This window comes from Alosa alosa, chromosome 8 (assembly GCF_017589495.1).
Source record: "Alosa alosa isolate M-15738 ecotype Scorff River chromosome 8, AALO_Geno_1.1, whole genome shotgun sequence".
NCBI lineage: Eukaryota > Metazoa > Chordata > Actinopteri > Clupeiformes > Clupeidae > Alosa > Alosa alosa.
Window position 1 is genome coordinate 9,750,821 of NC_063196.1, and position 15,854 is coordinate 9,766,674.

Below are 15,854 nucleotides of genomic sequence, written 5' to 3' on the forward strand. Positions count from 1 at the left end.
CAGCCCGCCGGGCATACAGCTGCAGGTCAGCCGCTGAACTTGCCCAGTCTCTCTCCGCCCTTGTAAGTGTCCCGTCTGGAAGCGAGTTGTTCTCTGGCATCGCTGATGAAGATTCTCTGGCGAATCGCCGTTGCAGAGCTGTTTCGATTGCGGTCCAGCTTACTTTGTTCGCCCGGTGGCAGGTCTTCTAATACTTGTAGCGCTTCCCCTCCAGAGCCAAGTCAGCCAACGCCACCTGTATGTCCGTTCTCTCCGCCGACCAGCCATTCAGCTCGGCTGCCAGCCGGACCTGTACCAGGTATGTCGCCAGTGGCCTTTCGCCATTGTAGTGGGGCAACTTTACGCTGGCGCCCTTCTACCCCGCCCGTCGCGCCGGGACCGGCCGGTTTCCATCGCTCCTGTGTGGAGCGGGTTCAAGTGGCGGGGATGCTGCCATCAGCCCGGTTCGTTTCCTCCCTGTGGCGGGGGGTCTCTTTCGCGGTCACGCTGCAGGCTGGCTCCGTCTGCTGGGCCCAGCAGGTGGCCATGGGCGAGCGCGCTGTCGAAGAGCCGTCTTGGGAGGAAACTCATTATCGCCAGGGCATCAGTTGCAGCTTTCTCCTCCCGTCCAGTAGGGGTCGTCATCCCACTTCTGACACCAATGTAACAAACTGCAAAGTTTTCTCAGAATGGTTTTATTGGTTACGCACCAAAACACACGAACGTCCTTACACAGGCAACACAAAGGAGGTCAATTAAACAAGCACGATACACAAACAGGGTAGTCACATACAATACACGGGATAAACACATGAGGTACAACATAAAGAAAGACTATACCAGCTAACACATACATGACAAGGTAAATGCAATTACTCATACTAAAACCAACATCAACATTACACACACACACACATACACTGCACAGCATTATGGGAGTTCAGTCATGAACCAGCTAGGCTCAGTTCACTACAGTATCAAACTGGAAACACATTTTACAGGAGCTTACACTTTCTTTAGTATCTTTAACATACCTGCCGTCTAACAGGTCTACAACCTTTCCTCTTCTCTACAGATTTCAGTGTTCAGGGAACATTTCTGCTGTAGGTTCTAGGCCTCACCCTGACTATAGAACTTATACCATACTTGCTGTCTAAAAGGCATGAAACCTCCTTCTGGTTTCAATATCTTTGACACACCTCTTATTTGCAAGGCTGTAAATCCTACTTCTCTACACCAGTGGTTCTCAAATGGGGGTCACATTGCACTCTGGGGTACGCGGGAGATTTTAACCCTTAGAACCCGATTGACGAAAGTCGGTCAAAAAACATACCCTTTCTTTTCTGTTACATTGCTCCGCAACTGTTCATCGCAGCGAGATGAAACCTTTATTGCGTGACAGAGCAGAAGTGGGGCTTTCCAACGAGACAACACACTTGTCTGTACGTTAAAGTATGAAAATAAAAAAAAAACATGAAATTAAATCAAATTGCACCATATTTACAGTCTATACTTCTCTGCGTTCACCTGAGCACCCATTACTCTCATTTGAATTACTCGCGAACCCATGAACACATAGATATGGCAAGCATATCAGATAAAAGAGGAGACACATGGCTATCCATTGATAGCAAGTAAGTTGATCCTTCTGGCTTATGAAAACAATAAAATAATAACATCATATACAAAAACCAATCCTGCACACCCATTACTCTCGTTTGAATTACTCGCGGACCTGTGATCGGATAGATATGCCACGCATGTGAGATGAAAGAGGAGACACGGAGCTATCATTTGATACCAAGTACAGTACATCCTTCTGGGTTATAAAACAGACGAAGTGACAGCAAGCATATAGCTTGACTTACCTCACGTTTTTGTCTGTTTTTGTAGCAAAGCATGTTTATAATCCAATGCTACTGTGTGTTTCTCTATGGCAAAGAATGTTCATAATCCGGTTTTGAGATCCTACCAAATTCCTGCATGGCATCTAATGCAAGGCTCACATTGCATCCCAATTTGTTCGGCAAAGAAACACCTTTTTTGCCTTTACTTGTTCATGGCAATGCAGTAAAAAGTTGTAGAGAATCATGAGTGCAGAAACCATAGGCACACACACGTAAACTCGGGTCAAGTCAGGTCAGATCAGTTCATGTCACAGAGATGGAGCGCAGAAAGGTCATTTTTAATCACTAAATAAAAAAATGGCATTTATTTCTGTAAGGCCCACACCACATGTGTCTGTAAATTGCTCAGCCCCAGACTGATATTGCCAGATTCAGGACAGTCTGCCCTACACACACATGGAATGCATGAAGAGCTATGAGCTTGCTGTGGTGAGATACATGTCAAAATATAAGAATTTTTATAATACGCTTTTTATATTTTAATTCTTTAAAAAATTAAATAAAATCAATGCTAGTACTAATACATGGAATGATGGCAGATCAATATATAATATGTGTGTGTGGCACTTACAATGACCAGAATAAATCCTTATGAATAAAGGTAGTGAAAATGCCCTAAAAACAGCTTATGGTTAAAATATACATAGATTTAAAAAGTAGAATCCATGCAAAAATACTTTAAAAACAATTATTTAATAAATATTTCAGGAAAAAAAAAGGTTAATAAAATTATATTTCAGTAGGCTATTCAATTTCATTATCCTAAAAACCCAGAGTCTCCCCATACCAGGATGGTTTGACCCAACCTGTCACATGCCACCCGCCATCATCTGTCAATCACTGTCAAAACTCAAACAATGGAGTCGTGGTTGAGGTTTATGGATGGAGTCGTGGTTCCAAAGTTTAATAAATTAGACACGGATGTCACAGTGCTCTGTTTTAAGTCTTTTTTTCTCAACTAAAAATGCTTTGAGCTGGTTAGGGGGTACTTGGCTGAAAAAATATTTCACAGGGCGTACATCACTGAAAAAAGGTTGAGAACCACTGCTCTACACAATACATTATCCTTACTATATCTGCACTATAGGTTCTAGCTAACTGAGAGACTTTGTGCCTCAACCTGACTGTAGAACTTGTAACATGTATCTGCTGTCTCAGAGGCACTTGGGAAGGGGAGAGATAGACTTCTCTGCATAGTCTGTCTGCCTCTTCACCCCCTCCATGTTTGGATACTGTCTGTCCACTAGCCACTTTTACCACTTTTACCACTGTCTTTATGCCTCACTGTTTGCGTGCTATATTAGCACATTAGCACATATGCATACCCCCCCCCCTCCCCCTCCATGCCACAGCCGAACTGTGGCCACACTTATACATTTTCTTTAAATAGTTAAATATATAGATATACAGTAAAGACTTTACTTTACTTTATTTCTGCATTGTTGCACTGTTGGACTTACTCATTTACTCACTCAGTTTCTGTTACAATAGGAACAAGATAGAACTTATTTTGGTCTAAGCGTTGCGTTACGCTTGCCGCTGCCGCTTGCTAATGTGATCCCCGCTCACAACATTTCCCCTTCTCCACAGAGTTAAATGTTAAGGTATATCACTACTGTAGGTTCTATCTACCTGAGAGACTTCAAGCCTCATCCTGACTATATACCATATGTATGTCTAAAAGGCATGAAACCTAGCCTAGAAATCTAGACGCACCCTAGCGGCGGCAAATTAATTTGCTCAGCCTGTACATCTAGTATCAAACCATAGGGATTTCTATTGGCTGACGCCGTGGACGTCATCCAATCACAGCGCTCTATTTTGTTAGAGAGTCTTAAGGCTTGATAACGACAGTCCTGCGACGGTGAAAAAGGAAGGTGGCTATGGTGAATGAAGAGCGGTTGTTTTAATCGGCGTTGGCGTCTTTGGAGGAGTTGGACTTTGTGCTTTTCTTTGAAAGTTGAGCAACACAATGCACTTAAGTCATTCCTTTCGAAGAAGGATGTAGCCTATTTGCCGTTTTGCCGACCGGATACGGATATGGTCGTAGCGCTGGCCTATTGCATGCCTAGGCAGTTTGAAAGACAATTCTTACTATATCTGTGCTATAGGTTCCTGGTAGGTGAGGACCCTGACTGTAGAACTTGCTGTCTGAGAGGCATGGAACCTCACCCTTTCTTTAGTATCTTTAACATACCTGCCATCCACAGGTCCACAACCTTTCCTCTTCTCTGCAGATTTGAACGTTCAGGGTACATGTCTTCTGTAGTTTCTAGCTACCTTAGAAGCTTCAAGCCTCACCCTGACTGTCAACTTGTACAATAGCTGTCTGAAAAGCATGAAACCTCACTGTGCTTTTAATATCTGTGATGCACCTGTTTTTTAGCAAGGCTGGAAATCTCTTCTCTCCACAGTATACTCTTAAAAAAAGGGTTATTGGGGGTGCTATTGTCACAACCATGCCAGGTTCCCCAGAAGTCACACCCACTCACTCACCTTCAGGCACCACAAATCCCTCAGCCACGCCCATCAATCAGTCCCTCACAGCTCATGTCTCCTGTTCACTTTCCCCTGATTACTGAATTCCCTACAGCTGTTTCACTGGACTTGAGCCCTATTTTTACCTCCCTTTCCCAGTACTCAGTGTCTGGCCTCATCAGATTATAACACAAAGAACTCTGGCTCTGTGCTCCTGACATACCACGTCAGCTCCCGTGTTTGCCAGATACTCTAGTTAAGTTGGTTGGTTAGTTTGTTTGGACTGCCTTTTACTTGAATTCATGATCGGATCTTATGTGCTTTGGACCTCTAGCCTGCTTTCCTTTAAAACTGTGTTTCCTGTGTGTTTGCTGAGCCTTGGGCCTACAACTTCTTTGTTTAACCTTGTGGATCATTAAACCTGATAAACTTTAGAACTTATTCCTCTGTCTGAGTCCGTGTGTCCTGACAGAAGGCCAGACCCACAATGACTACTCCGTGTGAAGCCCCTTTCCAGGAACTGGTCAACGAGTTCCACAGGGCTCTCACTACGGCAACACAAGTGCACAATCCAGTGGCAATGCCCTCAAGCCCCGTGGTAAACCCGACCCTACTCCAGATCACCAGAAGGAGGAAGTCCTCCTCCAATGCACCCTAGCTCTGGAGATGCAGACTAACAGATTCCCTACAGAGCGATCACGGATAGTGTATATCATTTTTCTGCTCACTGGTCGTGCTCTCCAATGGGCCGAAGGTATTTGGAGTCTTGATGGTCCCACAACTGCTACTGTGGACAACTTTTTGACTCCTTTTCGAGAAGATTTTGGACAACCAGAGGGAGACTCTTCTGCTCGGGCCCAGTTACATGTACTAAGACAATGGAAGCAATCAGTCCCTGAGTATGCCCTCCAGTTCCGTACTCTGGCTCCAACCAGTGGCTGGAATGAGACTGCCCTTATCACCACCTTCAGACAAGGGCTGGAGCCCTCCTTGTGTCTGAAGCTCGCCTCCTACAATGACACGATGGTCCCAGAGTGTTTCATACAGCTGGCAATTCGAGTGGCCCACCGGCGGGAGAGTTGCCTTTAGGAGCTGCAATTCATTCCTTCATCAGGCTGTTCTTTGCCCAACACGAGTGCTGCCTCTGGGTTTTTAGGAGAACCTATGCAAGTGGATACTATGTGGCTCACTCCAGTGGAGCGTCAAAGACACCTGGCCCAGGGTTTATGCCTATACTATGCTGGCTCTGACCACCTCATCACCCAATGTGCCACCAGACCACCTCGGCTGATGGTGAGTACGGTCTGTACTCCTAGTGTTCATTTGAAGCCTCTTACAATGCCTGTGACCCTGATGAATTCGGTGCTTCCCCACTCGGTCTGTGCTCTGATTGACTCTGGATCTGCAGGGAACTTCATCTCGGGCTCCCTCTGCCAGGCTTGCATTTCAATTGAGGTAGCAAACGGGAAATAGAATTGCAATTTGAATTGTGCACAACCCTGCCCTTTGCCAACACCTCTGGCTAAGAGCCTAGAAGTGCAAGTACGAATATTGCATGTGGACTCCATATCATTTTTTATTATTGAGGAATCTACTGCTGATTTAATTCTGGGGCGGCCTTTCTCCCACACTCTCCTGGTCGTTCTTCGTTGCCTAGAGTCCGGCTTTCCTGAGGTCCCACTTATCCGTAACACCCAACCTTTAATTGCCCTTAAGGCCATGTCGATTAAGAGCCCTGAGCAGAGTCGTCCATTCAACATTCCTCCTGAGTATATTGGCTTTAGTGATGTGTTCTGTCCACAACGTGCAGCTTAACTGCCCCCACATAGACCATGGGATTGTGCTATTGACTTAATACCCAGACAGCCTTTACCACATGGGGAAGTCTATCCACTCTCTTTGCCTGAACAAGAGGCAATGAAAAAAAAAACATAGAGGAAGCCCCGAACCTAGGTTATATCTGCCCCTCTAAGTCTCCAGCTGCATCTTCTTTCTTTTTTGTGGCCAAGAAAGATGGTGGGATTAGGCCATGCATCGATTACCGTGCCCTCAATCAGATTACAATGGAATTCTGTTATCCTCTGCCACTTGTCCCTGCTGCACTGGAACAGATATGTGGTGCGTTCTCTAAGCTTGATCTTCGGAGCGCCTATAACCTGGTTCATATCCGTCAGGGGGATGAAAGGAAAACTGCTTTTGTGACTCCTACTGGAAACTATGAGTACTTAATGATGCCATACGGACTGTTTAACTCACCCTCTGTATTTCAATACTTCATGAATAAAATGTTCAGAGACTACCTCAACCAGTTTGTCATGATCTTCATCGATGACATTTTAATTTATTCATCTAATCTCACAGATCATATCAGGCACGTCTCCCTGGCTTTTGCAAGATTACGCAAGTTCCACCTCTTCTTGAAGGCTGAGAAGTGTACATTTCACCAAACCACTTGTCAGTTCTTAGGCTATAACATCAACTCCCAGGGAGTAGCAATAGATAATGGAAAGGTGAGATCAGTGCTGTCATGTCCAATCTCAGTCAATCAAGGAACGACAACACTTCCTTGGCTTTGCCAATTTTTATAAGAGGTTCATTTGCAACTTCAGCCAGATCTCTGCACCTCTAACCTCCATGCTTTGTAAGAAACCCAAGGCCCTCTCCTGGAACCCGAAAGCCTCCCAGACACTCAAGGAGGCCTTCACATCGGCGCCGGGCCTCTGCCATCGAGACCCCAACTGGGAGTTCATTGTAGAGGTTGATGCCTCCACCTCAGGAGTAAGTCCTCCATGCCTTCACCCTTGTGCTTATTTTTCTAGGGAACTGAGTCAAGCGGAGTACAATTATGATTGGCAACCGAGAACTGCTGGCCATCAAGCTAGCCCTTGAGGAGTGGCATCACGGGCTAGAGTGTACTGGAGATTGTTGGAAACATCCATTCCAACAATCTCCAGTACCTCAAAGAAGCCAGACGTTTCAACCCTCGCCAAGCTAGGTGGCATGTCCATTTCCATCAGTTATCTCGTAATTGCAGTGTCTCGCATTTACCACCCAGATAAGTGTGAGCAGCCTGAGACCATCCTCCCTGCTGGGGTGGTTGTGAGCCCCATCCAATGGGCCATTGATGACCAGATTGCCTCAGCCACAGAGTCCATGCACCCCCTCACACCCCAGCTCATTGCACATACGTACCTTGCTGCCTCCATACCCAGCTCCTTACTACCGCATACTCATCTCCTGGTACTGGACACCCTGGAGTTAGTTCCACCCTCTCACTCCTTTGTGACTGCTACTGGTGGCCTGGCTTAGCAAGAGATGTATGGAGGTTTGTAGCTGGCTGTGCAAATTGCGCCATAGCCAAGACTGTACCCTTACTCATTCCTAGAAGACTATGGTCACACCTTGGAGTTGATTTTGTAACAGATCTTCCCTCCTCTAGTGGCAATACCTGTCTCCTAGTAATCGTTGACCGGTTCTCCAAAGCCTGTCAGCTTATACCTCTCTTGGAGGTCTCCCGACTGCTGCTGAGATGGCAGAAGCTCTGTCTACACATGTTTTCCGAAACTTTGGAATACCATCGTATCAGACAGAGGGTCTCAGTTTATCTCTCGCTTCTGGAGAGCCTTCCTCCATCTGATGGGCGTGACCATGAGTTCGACTTCAGGTTACCATCCCCAAACCAATGGCCAAACAAAACGGAAAATCCAAGAGGTGAGCCATGTCCTACATACCTACTGTCACCACCACAAAGACACCTGGTGTCAGTTCCTACTGTGGGGCGAGTACGCACATAACTCACCTACTCCAGCCTTCCACTGGTCTAACCACTTTTCAGTGCATACTCGGCCACCAGCCAACACTCTTCCCCTGGTCTGGGGAGCCCTCTGAAGTTCCTGCAGTTAATGTCTTGTTTCGAGAAAGTGAGTGTGTGTGGAGTCAAGCTCACAATCACCTTCAGCGAGCCATCCACCGCCACCATGCTGATGCCTGGCAGTCAGCTACGCCTGAATACCTAGATTCCTAGGTCCCTTCACTATCATTCACAAGATTAATCCTATCACATATCGACTCCAGCTCCCCACTAGCTACAGGATCCACCCAGCTTTTCATGGGTCTCTCTTGAAACCTTATCACTTACCCCATTCTCCTTCCTCCACAGAACCTGGTGCTGTGGCAGAACCCCCCTTGCCACATCTCCTGGACGAGGGCGTTCTATGCCATCAAGAATATTCTCAACTCGCGTTGCCGGGGCCGTCTGGAGTATCTCATTCTGGGAGGGATACTGGCCCGAGGGTGCTCCTGGGTCAGCCGGAACATCATCCTGGACCCCTCAATGCTCGCCGAGTTCCATCGCTCCCATCCCAGTCGACCAGGCCCTCTACTCATGGAGTGGGCCCCTGAAGGCACTCCCACTCACTCATCTTCAGGCACCACAAATCCCTCAGCCACGCCAATCAATCAGTCCCTCACAGCTCATGTCGCCCGTTCACTTTCCCCTAATTACTGAATTCGCTACACCTGTGTTTCACTGGACTCGAGCCCTATTTTTACCTCCCTTTCCCAGTACTCAGTGTCTGGCCTCGTATGACACAAAGAACTCTGGCTCTGTGCTCCTGACATCCCACGTCAGCTCCTGTGTTTGCTGGATACTCCGGTTAAGTTGGTTAGTTTGTTTGGACTGCCTTTTACTTGAATTCATGATCAGATCTTTTGTGCTTTGGACCTTTTGCCTGCTTTCCTCTAAAACTGTTCCCTGTGTGTTTGCTGAGCCTTGGGCCTACAACTTCCTTGTAGATCAATAAACATGATAAACTTGAGAACTTATTCCTCTGTCTGAGTCGATGTGTCCTGACAGCTAAATTATATACAACCATGCAGGTTCTTAGCCAAGAAAATAGAACCCCACCACCTTTGCTATAGGTTCTAGCTACTGAGAGGCTTTGTGGCTCATCCTGCTTCCACACCTTATACTATAGCTGATGTCTGAGAGACATGAATCATCACTCTGATTTTAGTATCTTTGACATACCTGTTATTTACGAGGCTGGAAATCATACTTTTTTTCTCTACACAATAAAGCATCCTTAAATCTCCACTATAGGTTCCAGCTAGCTGAAAGGCTTCACTCCCCACCCTGCCTTTAGAACTTGTACCATACCTGTAGTTTGATAGGCATGAAACCTCACTCTGCTTTTAGGAGTAGTAGTGCGCCTTTTCAGGGCTCTCAAGTTTTGAGGACAGGCAAGAGTAACATTCCCCGTCGACAATCACCACCCCCGCCCGCCACGTCAACACACACTGGCATGGGAGTCGAGCGCTCTAACCACTGACCTAAAAGCCCAGGCTTCCAACTCAGCGGTTAGAAGCGTTCTTAAGGTTAGGGGTGTGAGGATTTACACGCACAACTAGCATCACCAGCTAGCATACACCAGCCCCAGGTCAGTTACCAGTTGATCCAATAGTAGTTGTGCAGAAATATAGCCCGTCTTATTCACACCAATTGCATTGAAATAGAACTTGTATTTGATAGATTTGTATTTTTTGTAATTATTCCATATTTAGTGTAGTCATATCAGAACCTGAAGTATTACCTTTCATTTGAGGCCAAGATTATGCTTATGTGGGGTTCATATGCAGTAAGCATTTGATTGCCAGTATGCATTTTGGATAACCCAAAGTCCTATGGGGAGTTTTCATAGGGCATTTTACCAAATGCATGAGCATACCTTGGCAAATAATGGTCTAAAGTACTCATGTTGTCATTCTATATTGATCTACTTTTGCACACAGCATGACAAGACCTAATGCTAGGACTCAAGTCATATCAAGTCAAGACCTAGAGGGCTGAAATGTGGTCAGTTCAAAGATGCTTGTTATCCGGTAGAAAAATAAAAGAATAATCTAGACTTTGTGACAGTACATCACACAGTTATTCTAATTGTTTTCCAACAGTGTCTCAGCTTTCCAAAAGAGAGCAGACGTTTGATTATTGGCTAAAGTATGTAGGAGCAATGCCCTCCTAAGTCAAAATGGGGCAAAAGTATAATTTATAATTGCTCAGATTTGCAAAAGAAATGATTTGACACATGGCACTGACAATTCAATAATTGGCCTTTTCACCACCTCTGAGCATCCACTAACCTGGACCTTTTAGGGGGCTTTCCTCTCAGGGTGAATGAGAGGATGCTTAATTGCTTTTTACCCGACATTTTTGAATACAGATGCAATGATTAATGCATCCTTGGCCAGGATATAATTATATAACATGACCTGATTTTAAAAGTGACCTATAACAATAGGCTATGCAATACACTTTCATTTGTTTAGTACTAATAAAATGATTAAGCCTTTTTGGAGAGAGAGAGATGATTAGAATGTGACAATATGTCAGTCATTGTGTGAACGAAAGGCTACTTGTTCTGAGCGAAGTGTTGTCAATGAACAGGCTGTGAAACTGTTGGCTAAGTTACAGACAGTCATGAACAACTGATGCTAATTATCTGGGAAACATTCTCTATAGCAGCAGTCACGTTGTCATTGTGTCAAACAAGTTGTGGATTTGTTGTAACATTAAAAGATGACTTACTCTGTGCTGAAACCATGAACTGATGCTCGAAGCTCGAAGGTGAACGAAACTTGGAAGTAGGTAACAGGTTCACGTTCAATAATTCACGTTCAACAATTCAGGATACAGCGTTTTTTCATTGGTTGTTGCGTTAAATCTTACCCAGATACAATACAGTTATTTTCTGATTGGCTATTGTGTAGCCCCTCTCGTTATTTTTGATTGGCTGATAAGTGGCAGGCTCAACTCCAGGGGAGACTCGCTTGATTCCTGCCGGTTCCATAGTGAGAGTGGCGCGGCCAGAGACATTTTGGGCGCTGCCGCAGCATATTAAATATATAAATAGTTTTTCTGCGTGAGAAATACAATGTGTGGCGGGAGAGCGTGACAAAAGACTGAAATGAGTGACTGTCACGCTCAATGCGTAACACTTGAGAGCCCTGCCTTTTATTTTCGAGGCTAGTAAAGCACCCTTACTACATCTCTGGTATAGGTTCTAGCTAACTGAGAGACTGTGCCTCACCCTGACTGAAAAACTTGTAATATACCTGCTGTCTTAGAGGCATGAAACCTCATCCTTTCTTTAGTGTCTTTAACTTTCCTGCTTTCTAAGAGGCTTGAAACATTTCCTCTTCTCTACAAAATTAAATGTTCGGGGTACATCTCTGCTGTAGCTCCAAGCTAAGTGGGAGACTTTGCGTTTCACCCTTCCTTAAGAGCTCTTACCAGCTGAGAGCTTGAAAGCTCACCCTGCATTTAGTGTTTTTGACATTATGTATAAGTAGTATAAGTATATATACTCTTTTGATCCCGTGAGGGAAATTTGGTCTCTGCATTTATCCCAATCCGTGAATTAGTGAAACACACTCAGCACACAGTGAACACACAGTGAGCACACACACAGCACACACTAATCCCGGCGCAGTGAGCTGCCTGCAACAACAGCGGCGCTCGGGGAGCAGTGAAGGGTTAGGTGCCTTGCGCAAGGACACTTCAGCCGTGCCTACTGGTCAGGGTTCGAACCAGCAACTCTCCGGTTTCAAATCCGAAGCGCTAACCAGTAGGCCACGGCTGCCCCATGTGGTAGCTATGAGGCTTCCCAACTCACTACTACACTCATTACTACACAATGTAAATGTTATCACCTTTATAGGTTCCAGCTACCTTGGAAGTTTCAAACCTCACTTTGCCTGTATAACTTGTTTCATATCTATTATGAATGGCATGAAACCTGCATACCATTAAACTTTTTTGACATATTTCTTCACAAAGACGCTGGTGTCTCAACTCTCTGATCACAGTAAACATTCTTTCTAAATCTCCTGATAAGATTCTAGCTTCCTGAGAGATTTAAGCTTAAAACCTCAGCCTGCCTTTAGAACTTGTGCAACCTGTGCTACCTGAGAGGCATGAAACTTCACCCTTTCTTTAGTATCTTTAACATACCTGCTATCTACATATGCCTCCCTATTCACTTGAATAGGAAAATAGCTGCCCGATAATTGCCCCTAATAATTGCCCATTGCATTACCAAAATGGTTACCGAGTGGGGGTACTTGCCTAAAAGGACTTTGGTTTAAGCCATATCCTGACTATAGAACTTGTACCATACCTGCTGTCTGAAAGGAATGAAACCTCCTTCTGGTTTTAATATATTTGATGCACCAGTCATATGTGAGGCTGTAAATCCTACTTCTTCTCTAAACAGTAAAACATCCTTACTACATCTCAGCTATACATTCTAACTGAGGGGCTTTGCTCCTCACCGAACTTGTACGATACCTGCTGTCTGAGAGGCATGGAACCTCACCCTTTCTATAATATCTTTAATATACCTGCATAACAGGTCCACAATCTTTCTTTTTTTCTATAGATTTGAATACTCACAGTACATCTCTACTGTAGGTTCTAGCTACCTTAGAGGCTTCAAGCCTCTCCCTGACTAAAATGAATACCTGCTGTCTGAAAGGCAAGAAACAACACTCTCCTTTTAATATCTTTGAGGCACCTGTTATTTGCAAGGTTGGAAATCCTACTTCCTCTCTACACAGTAAAACATCCTTACTACATCTCTGCTATACAGTGGGCATTACTTCAAATTGGCCAGCTTCCCTCGCGGTCCGCGCGTAACATCACGCGGGATCACGCGACTTTAATTTGTATTATTCCAGTGACGCTGCAACGACGCATAAACAACCCAAACAACCGGCAGATGTCTCTTGTGAGCAAGGTATCTCGTAAAGCCTGGAAAACCCTACACAGACTTCACTACTTTAGCAGACTGGTTTAGAAATAATTTAATAGTCAGAAATATGCCTGCCCTGCCCTAATAAAGAAATATTTGGTTAACTGCGGGTGAATCCCGTTTGCAGCCGTAGAAGAAACGCAGGATGAATGAAACATTCCGGTTTTCTCTGAGTGCAACGATGATAGACAGACATCATTTGGACAAAATATAGAGCATATTAACCTCCGTTGCTCAGCCAAATGCCTTCCTGTTACGTCCTATTATCACGGAGTTACAGGCGATAAACGATTTTTGATGGTGACAAGTTTACTTCATTAGCGGTTTATTTTTTTGATTATTAAAGAGTGTTTTTCATTTAAAAGTTTGACTTTGTGCTTATTCAGTAGAGCATTTTGTGCTCTCCCCAATTCCAGACGTTCACATTGCATGTTTGTTTGTAATGGATGCAACCGTGAGATATGTGTTTGACGGCAATGAGTAGTTAACAGACATGAACCAAGACATACAGCCCAGCAGCAATCTATCTAAAATAACACATACTTGAAGTACCATTCATGATATGTTGTCAAATATTGAAGTCGTAGGAAGTTTACATAATTTAAGCTGTAGGATGTTTCATTCGTCCCCCATGCTGTTTCATTTGTCCCAGCCAGGAGGGACAAATGAAACAAAACACACGTTCGACTTCTCCTTAAATAACTTGCCAGATATGCCTTTATAGCTTTGGGCTTCATTCAGCATTTTGTTCTTCCACTGGAAATGACTCTTCTACATTTGCTGCCTGCTGCACGACTGAAGTGGCCATTTCAAAGTAATGCCCACTGTAGGTTCTAGCAAACTGAGAGACTTTGCACTTCACCCTGACTGTAAAACTTATAACATACCTGCTGTCTCAGAGGCATGCAACCTGACCCTTTCTTTAATATCATTAATATACCTGCTCTCCAAGAGGCTCACAACCTTTCCTGTTCTCTACAGAGTTAAATGTTTTTGAACTACAATGTTTTTGAACTAATTTTCTATTGTTTAGTTATTGATAGTGGTAGTAGTATCTTTGCCAAAGAGATCATATTTTTGCTGTGTTTAGCCAATTTGTTTGTCAAGATTGTCTGCCTCTTTAAAAGTTTACACAAAAAGTATCAGATCAATCAACTTTAGCCACCATGGATAAACCTAGCAACAACCTAACAATGACCTCAAGTACCCTAGCAACAGACAAGCAACCACTTTCACAGCTAACACCTAGCAACCAAAATGATTAACCTAGCAACAAGCATATCAACTACCATAACTACCCTAGCAACAGCCTAGCAACAACCTCAAGTACCCTAGCAACAGCCTAGTAACCATGTCAAATCCCCTAGTAACAGCCTAGCATCCACATCCACAGTTACATCCCAGCAACCAATATACCAATCAATATGATTACCCTAGCAACCAGCATAGCAACCACCATAACTAACCTAGCAACAGCCTAGCAACCACCTCAAGTACCCTAACAACAACCTATCAACCATTTCCAGGATGACAACCTAGCAACCAACATAGTGACCAACATGTTTACCCTAGCAACCAGCCTAGCAACCACTTGAGTTACTATAGAAAGACCACAACTACCCTAGCAACACCTTAGCAACCATCTTAATTACCCTAGCAACAACCTAGCAACCACCACTATAATGTCAACCTAGCAACCACCATAGCAACCAACATGATTACGCTTGCAACCAGCATAGCAACCACTTTATTTGGCATAGCAACCCTCATATGTACCATATGGAGAAAGCATTATATATGCATCATATATTCATTAGGATACATCAGATTCTCATGTAATTATTCGTTCAACTTTCATCTCAGTTAACCATGTTTTTTTTGGCATTTAGACACTTCACAAACCTAGATAATATCCTCATATACATTTTGTAAAAGATTGCTATGAGCTTCATAGAACTATATGAGTGTTGTAACAGTTGTAAATACTCTCTCTCTCAGTAGTAATATCCTCTTCTCTATGAGAACATTATTGTATCTGAACGTATGTGTGGCCTTACCTGCAGAGTCGGGTAGCAACCAGATTTTCACTGGTACTTACCATCTTCTTGCTGACATTTGATGGGAAACTGTAGACCTATATCCAAACATATAGCACCAGCACCTGCAACCATCAGAGTTGTTTGTGTCATCTATCCTCTTTTACTCTAATAGTTTTAATTCTAGTGCTTGATTTAGGATTTAAATGTAATTTAAACCGTTCATCATTTACAGCAATAGTGACCTACAATCTGAAGTTTGCTTACCTTACTTCATTACATCAGTTTTTGGCCTTGTGGTGGTCCTGTAGTGGATCTCCTAGTGGAGGGGAAAAAATGGACCTTAGTGGTGATCATTGCCAGCAGAAATATCAACATTATATTATTATTATTTATTATTATTATTATTATTATTATTATTATTATTAGTAGTAGTAGTAGTAGTAGTAGTATTTATTCTGTATAATTGTAATAGCCTATATATTAAAATTATGATATAAATTACAATTAGCAGATTAGCAGTAAGAACTAACTAACTTCCCACCTTGTCTCTCCACTCTGGTATCATGAAATGAACCTCTTCTAGTGAAGGTAAGCAAAACAATCTTATCTCCTTAGCAACCTGTCAATAGAGTTCTATGACA

General features: G+C 43.9%; 1 long non-coding RNA gene across 1 annotated transcript; it reads right to left on the reverse strand.

Annotated features, from left to right (window-relative positions):
• Nucleotides 1–14,852: 14,852 nt before the first annotated feature.
• LOC125298785 lies at nt 14,853–15,844 on the reverse strand. The gene is made up of 3 exons (XR_007194272.1): nt 15,755–15,844; nt 15,478–15,529; nt 14,853–15,335 (listed from the first exon to the last, which is right to left on the reverse strand). It is a non-coding gene; the product is annotated as an uncharacterized LOC125298785 (long non-coding RNA).
• Between the last annotated feature and the right edge of the window lie 10 nt (nt 15,845–15,854).